The 13,380-nt window shown below is 29.2% G+C and overlaps 1 protein-coding gene across 4 annotated transcripts in view; it reads right to left on the reverse strand.

Annotated features, from left to right (window-relative positions):
• LOC106785992 (insulin-like receptor) overlaps window positions 1-13,380 on the reverse strand; it is a 48,517-nt gene that overhangs the window by 32,504 nt on the left and 2,633 nt on the right. Inside the window, exon 1 of one of the 4 annotated variants that reach the window (XM_014746920.1) lies at window positions 5,450-5,595. The exons of the other annotated variants lie outside the window; for them this stretch is intronic. The gene's annotated coding sequence lies outside the window, so the exon portion shown is untranslated. Of the gene's footprint in view, window positions 1-5,449; window positions 5,596-13,380 lie in introns of those variants that run through there. 4 annotated transcript variants of the gene reach the window in all.

Below are 13,380 nucleotides of genomic sequence, written 5' to 3' on the forward strand. Positions count from 1 at the left end.
ACAAAAAAAACAAATTAACTCTTTCCATTTATTTTTATTTATTTATTTATTTCATAAAAAACAATTATCGTAATAATACTGACAATGTGACAAAAAAAAATATATTATACATGTCTATACATTTAAATAAATGAAAAAAAAAAAAAAAAAGAAAAAAGAAATAAAAGAACAAAAACTATAACTTTACGTATAGAAAGGAAAAAAAAAAAGAACGGACGAGAGAAAAGAAAGAGAGAAAAAAAAAAAAGAAAAAAACGTTAAGAAAAATAAACTCGCGGCTTAGTGATTTTAAAAATAGAATAGAAGAAGAAGAAAAAAAAATAAAAAGAAGATGAAAAAAAGAAACTCCTAGAAAAGAATAATGATAAAAAGGAAAGAAAAAAAAGAAAAAGGTAATTTATTTATTCCTATTTATTTCCTCCTTTTCATAAATAATCGAACACTTTGCAAACGCGCGCTTCCGTCGAAGAAATATTGGTCTAAAAAAAAAAAAAAATAAAGAAAAAAGAAGAAAAAAGTATGAAAAAAGAAAAAAAGAAAAAAATAAAGTATTATAGTACCGGTATGTGTTCATGCTCGTGGTGACCTATTGTAAGAATCGTATCGTTCGATGACGTACACACACTCCTTCTATTCTGACGCACGTGAGATATCCTAGAAAGCGTTTTAACTAGCGATCTCTTTCCTATATGTATTTTACACGTGTACACACACACTTATGTAAAAATATAGGCGTATGTAGAAAACGTAGCGGTTACGACGACGACGTAAAACGTGGGCGAACGAACGCAGAATTTGTTATTGCTTTCAAGAAGAATTACACACACACACACATATATATATATATATATACGAACAAACAAACACATACTTTAACGCATACATGAATGAATGAATGCTCCTTTCTATCGATGATTATAACGATGACGATGTCGATACCTCATGATGATGATGATGCTGATGATGATGATGATGATGATACGAAGAATTTTCATGACGTGATCAACGAAAATTGGAACGTATTGCAAAATAAAGTCTGACTCATTTCTCTTATATTTCTATCTCAAATATCATTTTTATATATAGAATTATAAATTAAATATTTAAATATATATATATATATATATATATGTAATATTCTGTAGATATGACCAGTTTGTATTTTTGAATATTTAGGCTTATTCATTATAATATATAACATTATTAACTTATTTTGTTTATTTATAATATTAGAGTGAGTCTAGTTTTTCGTGAAAAACAAAAAAAAAAAATATGAAACAATTAGGTGTATTTGTCTTGAAACTTGTTTTTTTTTTTTAACTAATTGCACGATACATTGTATGATATTTAGTAAATTTCGTAATATTCTAACTTCCAAATAGAGATATGAATGATTACCGTAATAAATAATGTTATTTAGATATGATTAACAATAAGTATTTGTTTGTTTTTTTGTTTTTTCTTTTTTTTAAATAATAATAATAAGAAGAAGGAGGTGAAGGTGAAGGTGGAGAAGAACGGAATTCGTTTGTTCGCACGTTTATACGACACGAGTTTCGAAGAAAAACGATCAGTGATGCTTGACACGATGCAAGGAAACGAAAAGAAACGAATAGAAACAAAACGAAATGAAATAAAATGAAATGAAATGAATTGAAATGAAATGAAATGAGACAAGAAGAAAACGAAGACGAAAACTCTAACGAAAAGAAAGATGGTGGGGTTCCCCTGTCAGTGTTTCTTACGTAAGCAGATATTTCCATTCAAAGACTACAGTGACCCGAGGTTTTGCTTTCCTGTTTTCTAAATCAACTAAACACAATGCTACCTAATAAATCTGTGTATTAGAAAGAAAGATAAAAAAAGGATACAAAAGAAAGAAAAAAAAAAAAAAAAAAAAATTTAAGAAAAAAAAATCACATAATTTGTACGCAAGAAAAACAAACACAATTCCTAAATTGTCTTAGGAAAAATCTATGATGAAATAATTACAGGAGCGCGTTTATTATTGGATAATAATTAACGAACCTATTGGAATGATTTAAAAAAAAAAAAATTAAATCTGTAATTGTATTTAAAACAAATATATCGTTCCAATTTTATTTTCTTTTTTTTTTTTTTTCTATATATCTAACAAAAAACATAAATCACAGTCTATTTTAACTGTTCCATTTCTATTCTCCGTTATTTATCTATTCTGAATGTATATATATATAAAAAAAAAGAAAAAGAAAAAGAGAAAGACACAAAAAAAGATAAAATAGAAATTTAGTTTACTTGGATGATTCAAGGAGGACGATAATAATTTCAAATGATATTCCTATTTAAAACAAACACATTATGTATTATTCCGACAAATAGAAGAAAAAGAAAAAGAAAAAAAAATAACTCGACTAATCGCACTCTTATCTGGTCACTATTCACTTTCGTTTACGAGAACGAAAAATATTAAAAAAAAAAAAAAAGAAAAATACCCACAGCAATACGACAATTAATTCAACAATGATGATACTAAAAAAGAAAAAAGAAATCCATAGAAAAATTGATTGACAAAATATTCTAATTGATTTTTAGAACAAACAAATAAATCACACATCGATTCATAAATTGATGATAATGAAAAAAAAAAAAAATAAAAAGATATAATAATGATAAAAAAAATGAATCACATAATCATACATTTACTTCTATCTTTATCTCTCACTTCCCTCCCCATATCCTATTCTACATTCAACGATGAATCTGAAATCACGTTATTGCACAATTAAATGAAATATTTCATTTACCATCTCTTTCAAACCTATGCATTAACAATAAAAAAAAAAAAGGGAAAAAATTCATATATTTCAAAATTAATTAATCTAAATTAAAATGTAATTCTACTAGTAGTAACCCATACCAATTTAATTCTCATACTCACCCTCTTTAATTATTTAAAATTATTTTTCTTCATTTCATTCCATCGTGTTATCATTTCTGCAATCACGAAAACGATGAGTAATATCAGAATGATTTCCAACTAAAACCCCCCACCTCCACCCACCCACCCAACACTTCTATTATTTCTATCTTTTTTTTTATCTTCTTCTATCCCCTTCCATCTATCTTCAACTCAAATGATAAGAAAGGAATCTTCTTATCTGAAATATCTATAAGTTGTGTTTTAAAAGAACGTAGTAAATAGTATTACTACGCGTTGTAAGTACCTCGTGGTATATTCTCGGACGTTAAACCGTACCTATTATAAACATCTACACACACACACACGCACGCCCACGCATACATATGTTACTTATACTAATACATACTTTTATCTTATACACGTTCTGAAAGCTAACAAATGTATATATATATATATATATACAAAGTAAACCTTCCTAGAACTATATTACTTTCGTTAAATAGTTTTCATATACCACACGATATATATACAACGAGAAAATTATCATTTAATTTATTTTTATAATACTTATTTCAATTCATTTTCATTTATAACGATCTTTTATATTAATTTTAATGTTACTTTTTTTCTTTCTTTTTCTTTTATTTATAATAAAAAAAAAAAAAAAAAAAAAAAAAAAAGAAAAAGATAACAACACATACTAAATTGAAGAAAGTATTATACAATGTATAAACGAATATAGAAATTATACTAAACTCTTATACGCGAACCTAATAATTATATTTACAATGTCTAAGCGATGTAATGTAAATACTCAAATACACGCACGTGGATATCTTTTACCGTGTGTGGTATGTTAAAGAAAAAAAAACACAAAAAAAAAGGAAAAAAAAAATATGCATGGCCTCCACGTGCGATAGAAATGAAACGAGTTTCATACATATATATATATATATATATATATATATACATACAGTGAGTGTTTCTTAAAATTGTAAACCGTTACGCTTACTAAATTTTAGAATATTAAACAATTTAATATTTTATTAGATAAAAATGTTCAAGATTATAACGTTCTAATTTTAGTATTTTTATCATTCTAATATAATTATCTTAATGCTCCTGCGCAGTGATGACTATGATGGTGCAATTTTAGCTGTAATGTAAGAATAGAGTGTATTAAAGTATTCAAATAATTATTAAATAATTTATGCAAGTATTTATTGTTGTTTAAAAACACCGAATATATGATCTTTCTACTCTCCTGTTCGAAATTCACCACCATACTAGCAAGTTGTTGTCTATGAAAGTTCTTTTATTAAATGTTGTTTAAACAACTTTCAATAAAAAAAACTTTCATAGAGGATAAACGAATCAGTTTAATCTGTGTTGGCAATATATCGAACTTATACTTCGTGTTTTTAAATTACATTTTATATTTCTTTTGATTAATTAACAATTAATTAAAGTATAATCGATTATTCTAACAAATATATCAAATCCAGAGTACTCATCCTTTTTTAAACAAACGCATCTTGCAATAACTATCGATCGATATATCTCAAGTATATATATATTGTACACGTACACAACTTCCATAATTTTGTATAAAAAAAAAAAAAAAAACAAAAAAGAGAAAAAATATATTTGTAATATAATATTAATATCATCACATCTATTATCATTATTATCATTTGTGTGTGTTACGTTTAAAAAGGAACTCTGAAAGCATACATTTTATATAAGCAACGTAATGCAATTACATACACATGCATCGTATATATAAATAAAAAAAAAAAAAAGAACAGAAAACAAAGTAAGAAAAAAANATTTGTGTGTGTTACGTTTAAAAAGGAACTCTGAAAGCATACATTTTATATAAGCAACGTAATGCAATTACATACACATGCATCGTATATAWAAAAAAAAAAAAAAAAGAACAGAAAACAAAGTAAGAAAAAAAAAAAAAGAAAAAAAAGAATAATAAAATTGTGAATGATCGTATTATAATATTGCATAACAGACAAACACACGATATAATTAATATTTATATTGCATCTAAACATTTCGATAAGAATAATAATAGAAAGAAAAAGAAAAACAAAATAATGATTTATGACGTAATACAAATACACTCGCACTGGCAACACATATACGAAATATACTACAAGCGTATAAACACACATATAAAATTATACATACACATTCGAAGTTACAAGAGAAAGACGAGAAAATACATATATATCTTACGCTCTGCATCTGGTGTACATATAATTATTTCAATGAAAAATAACACACAAGACAAAATAATATTATTTATGATATAACAAATATACACGCGCGAGTATGCATTGAAAATTATATATGTTACGATTAAAAACATAGATACAACACAGATTGCACACGATACACACACACACATGTATATATACGTGAATAAATAATTGCGTGTTTAAAAAATATTATGCGTAAGTTAAGCGTGATATAGTAAAAAAAAAAAAAAAAGAAAAAGAAAAAAACAAAAAAGGCAAATAAATAGATACATACATAGTAAACACATAAACATATTAAGTATGCGCGTTCCGTGTGCACGTGTGTAGACGTATGCGTGTATGCACATTGGACAAGAGAGAACACAACACACTTCACCGTCTTTCACTGAACACAAACTGCGATTCCGTAGCGTTTCTCGCGACGTAGTAGCAGCATCCTCTTTCTCTCTCTTTCTTGTAACCACCCCCCCTCCCCAAACAACCCTCTTTCATCCTCTACCATCTACCCTCTATACGGTATGTACTCAAACCTTCACCTACCCCCGAACCCTCCTCCCTCCTCCTTCATCCTCGCTTTCCTACTCCTACTATTCTCCTCGTGGCTTCGTTTCTAACGGTCGGAGGGGTAAGAAAATGCGCAGTATTGAAAGAGGGTGCTGAATGTGTGTTTCTCTACCCCTGGTATATACTGAATTATTGCTCCGAACTGGGGATTACTTCTTTGATATTCGATGGTTTTTCTTTTTTTTTTTTTTTTTCGCTTTTTTCTTTTTTTAGGATAATATAACTCGCGTATAATATTTAGAACGAAGAAATAAAAGGAAATTAATCGATGATTGAAATTTATTGGTGGATGTTTGTTTGTTTGTTTTATTTTTTAAATTAATCAAGGTTCTCTTTTTGTTGTTCTTGTTGTATAATAAAATAGAATAAACGTTGTTAAAGACAACTACCCCTCTAGTGTATAACCTCGTTCACCCACGCGTCCAGAAAATTTCCTATTATTATTATTATTATTACTACTACTACTACTACTGTTGTGAGAGTATAGTATTACGTCGAAGACATTTTTTCACAATCTGGAAAAAGATGTTAAATTTATTTTTACAATGACGTAAAGTATCTCTAGTTTATACATCGTCCTACATTAAAAAAAAAAAAAAAATAAAAAGAAGAAGAAGAAGTAACTAAAGAAAACATATATATTTATGAATTAAAAATAAAATTATTAAAATAAATAGAGAAGAGTGGAAACACCGTAAAAGAAAAGATTTGAAAAAAAAATAAATTAATAAAAAAAGACGAAGTAAAATATATATAATATATATAATATCAAATATGAAATAAAATGAATGCATAATTAGTAAGATAACAGCCCTCTCTTTCTCTGTTTATGACCTCGTTCACCCACATTAAGGAAATTTCTCATTAATACTACTACTACTATCATAGTATCTAGTATTACTGACAATGAGTGAGAAAACGCATGATGATGCCCTTCTTCCGTTTGATATTACAACACGCACGTGCGCTTCCGTAGGCGGAAACGACGCCTCCACCTCTTTTTTATTTTTTTTTTTTATTTTTTTCTCTCCTTCTTCCTCTTTTTTCTTTCTATATCTCTTTTTTTTCTTTTTTTTTTTTTTTTATCTTTTTCTACCCTTCACGTTTCACGCGTTCCTGACGATGACGTTTCGGCTAAAATTAAGCTGCGAATTTTGATAGGATCAGAAGTAGTTATTCATTCGTTTAAATCTCTTTTATTTTTTTTTATATCTTTTTCTCATTTCGTTAAATCAAACCCCCCCTCCCCCATTGGATTTATTTTTCCTATCTCGATGAATAATTATAATTAATGATCTTTATATTATTAAAATAATAAATATCATGGTTGAAATGAGATTATTGATTGTACATTATTTGTTAACGAATTTTCTAGAAATGAATTAAGAACAAGGATTAATTTGAAACGTACGTGGAACATTGAAATTGATTAGAATTCAATGAAAATGATCGATATGGAAACCTCGAGGAAATATCGATTCTCGATTCGACCCGGAATTCCATGAGTACCTTAGAGAGACCGTGGGAAAATCGAGACTTCTGTCTCTCTTACTCACACATTTAACAGCCAACAGCAGACATATATGTATATATATATATATACACATATTTCCACACATATATATGTATATATTGTCCACGGCCTTCTACGACCCACTTATGTCGTTGTGGCTTCACGTGCGTTCCGAATATCTCTCATTTTCTTTCTTTTTCTTTCTTTCTTTCTTTATTTTTTTTTTCTTTCTCTCTCTCTTCCACGAAGAGGACAACGAAATCGAAAAAATCGATCGAACGATTATCGAGATACACGTTTACTTATTTACGTATTACATACCTGTGTATAACATCTGTATGCATGTATGCATGTATGCATGAACGTATATAAGTGTTTGGTTGTTACCACGTCTCGAAGTGTATTTTATCGAAATCAATCTTAAACCTCGAAAAAAAAAGAAAGAAAAAGAAAAAGGAATAAAAAAGATAAATAATAACGAGAATAAAATATTATCCCGATCACGCTAATAAATAATATATATATATTTAAACAAAATAAATATGTGCATACACAATTGATCTGGAATATATTTAAACAAAGTTAAAACATTTAATACAAAAAATATATCTCGTAGAAATATATATTTCACAATATTGCAAATAAGAATGTAGAGAAAAAAAGGGCGTCGTTGATTGGCTTATAATCAATGCTCAATGAAACTCAAACTGTAAAACAAGGGGGTGGTGTGTTTCAAACGATGGTGATACTTAGGCACTTTACAATTAGTGTTCTCGCTTTAAAGTATTTACTCAGGTCTCAAAACGAATACCGTATGCGTTCGTGGTGGTCTTTAAGAAAAAAACAAAAATACAAAAACAAGAAGAAGACTAAAAAGAAGTAGAAGAAAAAGTAAAAGCACAAGTAGAAGAAAGAAGAAGAAGAGGATTGGGGGAGGGGTGGTTGAAAAGACTCATGGAAGGTGACTGGTAGAATGGTAAAGGGTAAGAAGAGAGGGGTAACCAAGAGGATCAAAGTGGGGAAAAGAGGAAGAATGGAGGAGGAGGAGGAGGAGGAGGGAGGGAAATAAAAGCAAAAGATGAAGTTAAAGACGAAGGAAAGGGAACCAACCGGGAGAGGAAGAGGAGGAGAAGATGAAGAGACTCGTGGATGATGACTAGTAGAATGGCAAAGGGGTAAGAGGGGGAGGGTGGGCGGGGGGGGGGTTAAAAGCAAGAGGATCAAAGAGGGGAAAATGGGGAGAAGGGGTCTGATGGCCAGTTGACGTAGAGACGAAGCACCGAAGGGCGAGGAAACAAGATAAATACTTGGGAAGAGGGAAGGAGGGAGAGAAGGGGGTGAGGGAGAGAGGGGGAGGAGAAGAGAGAAGGATGGGGAGATTCAAATATGGCGGGGATCCGCTTTGGAATGCGGTTGTTATACCACGTAAACGTGTGCCGCTTGTTTTTCGTGTCGTGCTTTTGTAAAGGTATCGGTTTTAAAACTTATATCGTTTGATTTTTCATCTCTGTTTTATAATTGACGCGTATAATAAGTTATGCTTGCGCGTGGAAGAAGAGAAGGAGGTGGAGGAAGAGGAGGAGGTAGGAGAGGAAGGGTTGTTTGTTTTAATTTTCTATTTAAATATGTTGTCGAATAAAAATTGTTTCAAATATAATTATAATAATCGTAGAATATTTCTTATATATATTCTGAGATCTTTCAAATGAATTCGTGTTTCCTTCTTCTTTCCTCTCGTGGTATATCTGTTTTGTTTTCTATTATCTACGAAAGAAATCAAAAATAAAATTAAAAACAAAGTAAAGAAGAAATATTATAGAAAAGAGAAGATGGAAAGTGAAGAAAGAAATGAAATAACGGGGGAGGGGGAGAAAAAAAGGGGGAATAATAAAAAGAAAAATTTGAAGAAAATAAATAAAGTCGATCGTTCGCGTGGGCGACTCTCGTTGTGGTTGGGTTGGATGGTAAAGGGGAAAAGGAGAAGAAGAGGAGGAGGGGAGAAAGAAAGAGAAGGAGATGAGTTGGAATGGGATGGGTTGGGATGGGGTGTTCACCCCGTCCCGTGTGTGAACGGGTATCTTGGAATGCATGGTGTTTCCCATCCCGCGATGAAATATCGTTCATGGAACCTATGGACACGTTGCACTTTGCATACTCGAGACTCGATGCCGGCAACTTCGAAAAGAACCTTTCTATCTCTCTCTCTTTCGTGTTTTTTTTTCTTCTTATTATTTCCTTTCCTTTTTACTCTTATAAGTAACAGTACATGCGAAAAGGGTATAAAGAAAAAGAGAGAAGAAAATGATTGGACAAAAAAGAGTAAGAGAATTATAGAGAAATATTTGAAAAACAACAACAACAAATACGAGTATACAGAGTGGGCCAAAAAGTAAAGAACGTAATTAAAATGATTGGGCTGAAAAACAATTGGTAATAAAAAAATTAATTAAATGAACGAACGTACGAATAGTATGTATGTATGAATGAATGAATGCATGCATGCATGCATGAATGAAAAAAAAAATGAATGGATGAACGCGAATGAATGAAATAATTAATAAATTAATTAATTAGGAAGAAAGAGAGAGAGAAAGAGAGAAAATGTAATAAAGTAATGTATTATTAGATGAACTCGAGTGATTCTAATCTCACATAGTGTGAACGTCCTGGCTAACTATTCCGGAACTGAGTTTCCGATGCACACGATGCAAACAGTAGAAGAAGGAAAAGGGTAGAAAAAAGAGAGTGAGAAAGAAATACATAAATAAAAAATAATAGAAAGAGAAAGAGAAGTTGAGGATCTTCTCTCTCTTTGGTTGGCTGGTTGGCTCGCGTTAACAGTTCGTAGCTTAACCTTCCGTTACTCCCCTCGAGTTGTACCTATATCCTGAAATGTAAACTGCATTCCACATCGTGTACAGGATGTCCCGAAAGTATATAATACCTTTACGTGTCTTTCTTTACCTTTAATCTTCTCTCTTTCTTTGTTTTTTTTCTTTTTGTAAAAATTCATTTCTTCTTTTAACATTTAAATTTAATTTGATTTTTCTCATTCGAATTTCAGTCTCTCGTAATTTTGAATTTATTATATTATTATTCAACCTCGTTATATTTTACTTTTAATATTAAAATACAATTCTATTTGTGTATATGTTTTTTGTTTTTTTTTTTAAAATACTTAATTATTTCGGATGAAATTTATGATTTTCCATGATCTAACTGAATTTTACAATTTAACGATGACATATGTACAAAGAGAAAACAAGAAGAATTTATAATGAAATGATTCAGCCAATCGTAAAGGATGTTAATTAGCGTAAGTAAACTTCTTAATTACTCTAAACTCGCACGTTGTTCTAACGCAAACAACATTGTATACGTTTCTTTTAAAATAGTAAAAATAATCAGTATTATTATTATTATTATTATTAGAACTACACAACGGATTGCAGTTTTCTTGTTTTACGAATAGGTATGATTATAATTATAAATAAACTTTAATTATTAATCGATTATCAAACATTTTACTAACCGAATTTCAAATACATTTTTTCCCCCTTTTTCTTATTTTCACTCTTAAAATATGCTCTCGCAATTTGTGTCGACCATATTGAATGAAATGAAATTAATATAAAATTAGAAAATCAATTAGTTAAAATCTATGTGAATTTATAAAAAAAAAAAAAAGAAAGGAAATAATAAGAGATCGTTGAAAAATCTTGAAACTAAACGTTAACGACCTCGTTGGCTCACGTAGCCTGGCCTAATTTTTGCAAAGTATTGAGGTCGACATCAACGACTAGGTCGCGTTCGTACTATTTTATGTGACGTTTTTAACGAAAGGTTAAATATCACCGTTTAAGTCGAAAATACTTTCATCCGTATGCACATATTTACTTTACCGAAATAATTAATTGTAATACTACTTAATATACTTTAGTATATATATTATCCTATACTCGAAAAAAAGGTGTGAAAAATTAATTTTATTAATTATTTAATAAGACAAATTCTCAAAAAAAAAAAAAAAAAAAAAAAAAAAAAAAAAAAGAAACAAAAAGAACACTACCAATATATTTTACATAACGTAATGTAATGTTAAATAAAATAGTCATACAAATCTTTAAAGAATATGTGAAAAAAATATAATTAAAATAAAATAAGTGAAGTAGGGGTAGGGGGAAGAAAAAAAAATAAAAAAAAAAAGGGATGAAAAGTAGCTGGTGATGCTTGGAAACGGAGTGGTGTTTAGTCGTGTGATCCTTTTAACGAGTACAATCTGGTCAGACGTTTGTCGACTGCACCGGTAAGCGTTAATCGTATAACAACGGAGACAGAAAGAGACACGTTATGTACGCTGCTTCTAAACTCACTCGACGACGAGGGTAGACTATCCAATTACAATAACCCACGAGAGAGAAAAAGAGAGAAAGAAAGACATAAACAAGGTCGCCACGACGTAAACGCGTCTATAACCCTTCCCTTACTTCATATTTCCCCACTTTTTCTAAGTCCTCGTCGTAATTATTATCATCAACAATTCTTTATTATTTTTCTTCTTATTAATGTTCTCATATTTTTCTATTATCTTGTTCTATAAGATCTAATCACAAATTGTCTCTACGTAATTCAATACAAAAATTAAATTATATTCGTATCGAAAAATGATCCTCTACTTTTCTCTGTTGGATTATCCGAAATAGAATTAATATGGGGTTTTTGTTTTTTATTATTAATGCTTTTATGGCCTCTCCTTTAAACGAAAGTCAGACCATCACGTTCCTCAGATTTTTGTATTTTTCTTTTTTTTTATATATTAAGGATCAAGATTATTTGTTTTGAAAAAAAGAAAGTATGTTATGCACCAAATGAAGTGAAGAATATGCTTGATTTTAGTTTCACACAGAATAATATATTTTACTGATAACCTAATTTATTATTTTTTTATTCTCATTGTCAATTAGTTTCAATAATACATTTTTATTAATTTTCAATTGATGATCTCAGTCTTTAATTTCCTTGATTAACCTTATTAACCTTATTAACTCTTACTGCATTATCTGTTAACCTTGATAGATTTTCTCTCATTAATTTCTTATTAACAATCTTATTATCTTTAATCAAATTTTTATTTTATTATTTTTATCTTTCATATAACAATATACATATTTTCTAATATTCATTATAACAATGAATATAGATATAAATGATATTAAAAATACAGAGTAAGAGTGCATAAATTCAATTATCAATAGAAAATAATTGTACATATTTTCAAACAATTTTCTACCCTAAAAACGTGTACATATTATTCTACATACAAGGTAATCATAAAATTTCAATTATACAAAAATCATATATATATATGTTTGTACAAATTTTCTATCTTAAATTAAAATAATAAATACAAGTATTCTATATACATATGGTGGGTGTAAAATTACAATGGAAAATAAACTGATGCTAATAAAAATTGTCAAACCTTAATTAGAATGAAATGACTTATAAAAGGAGAAAATAATAGTAAAAAATAGAGAAGGAAAGATAGAAAGAGATAGAAAAAAAGAGACAAATAGATAGATTGAGTCGCATTATGACGATGGGTTATATATGTTAGATTGGCGAAAACAAAACGATTATAACGATTACGCAACACGGTCCGATATCGATCGACGTCTACGTCGCATTCGTTCGCTTCGACACGATGTGGGTCGCGAGTAAATACTTGAAAAAAAAAAAAAAAAAAAATAATAAAGAAAAGAAACTAAAAAGAAGATGAGAAAAGGAAGGAATAAAGAGAAGGAGGGAGAGAGAGAGAGAGAGAGGAAGGGAACAAGGGTTGGAGGGAAGTTAGAGAAAAAAACGAGATAAAATAAAAACAAATTATTCATATAATTGCAATATACAAGGAGGTTACACCATTCCATGATCCATATTATCAAGCAGCAAACTAGTCCGTTAGAAATTCTTACTTTTTACAACGTCATTTTAATGTGTGTACGATGATGACGTCAGTCATTCATAAGACTCCGCTTGTTTGAAATTCCCGCGTTTTTTCTACATCCTATAGAGACGGGATATCTAAAAAATCAATTTCAAACGAATTAAAAATTTATCTCTTGCATATC

Source organism: Polistes canadensis, unplaced genomic scaffold, assembly GCF_001313835.1.
Source record: "Polistes canadensis isolate GaletaPanama2010 unplaced genomic scaffold, ASM131383v1 scaffold_61, whole genome shotgun sequence".
Lineage (NCBI taxonomy): Eukaryota > Metazoa > Arthropoda > Insecta > Hymenoptera > Vespidae > Polistes > Polistes canadensis.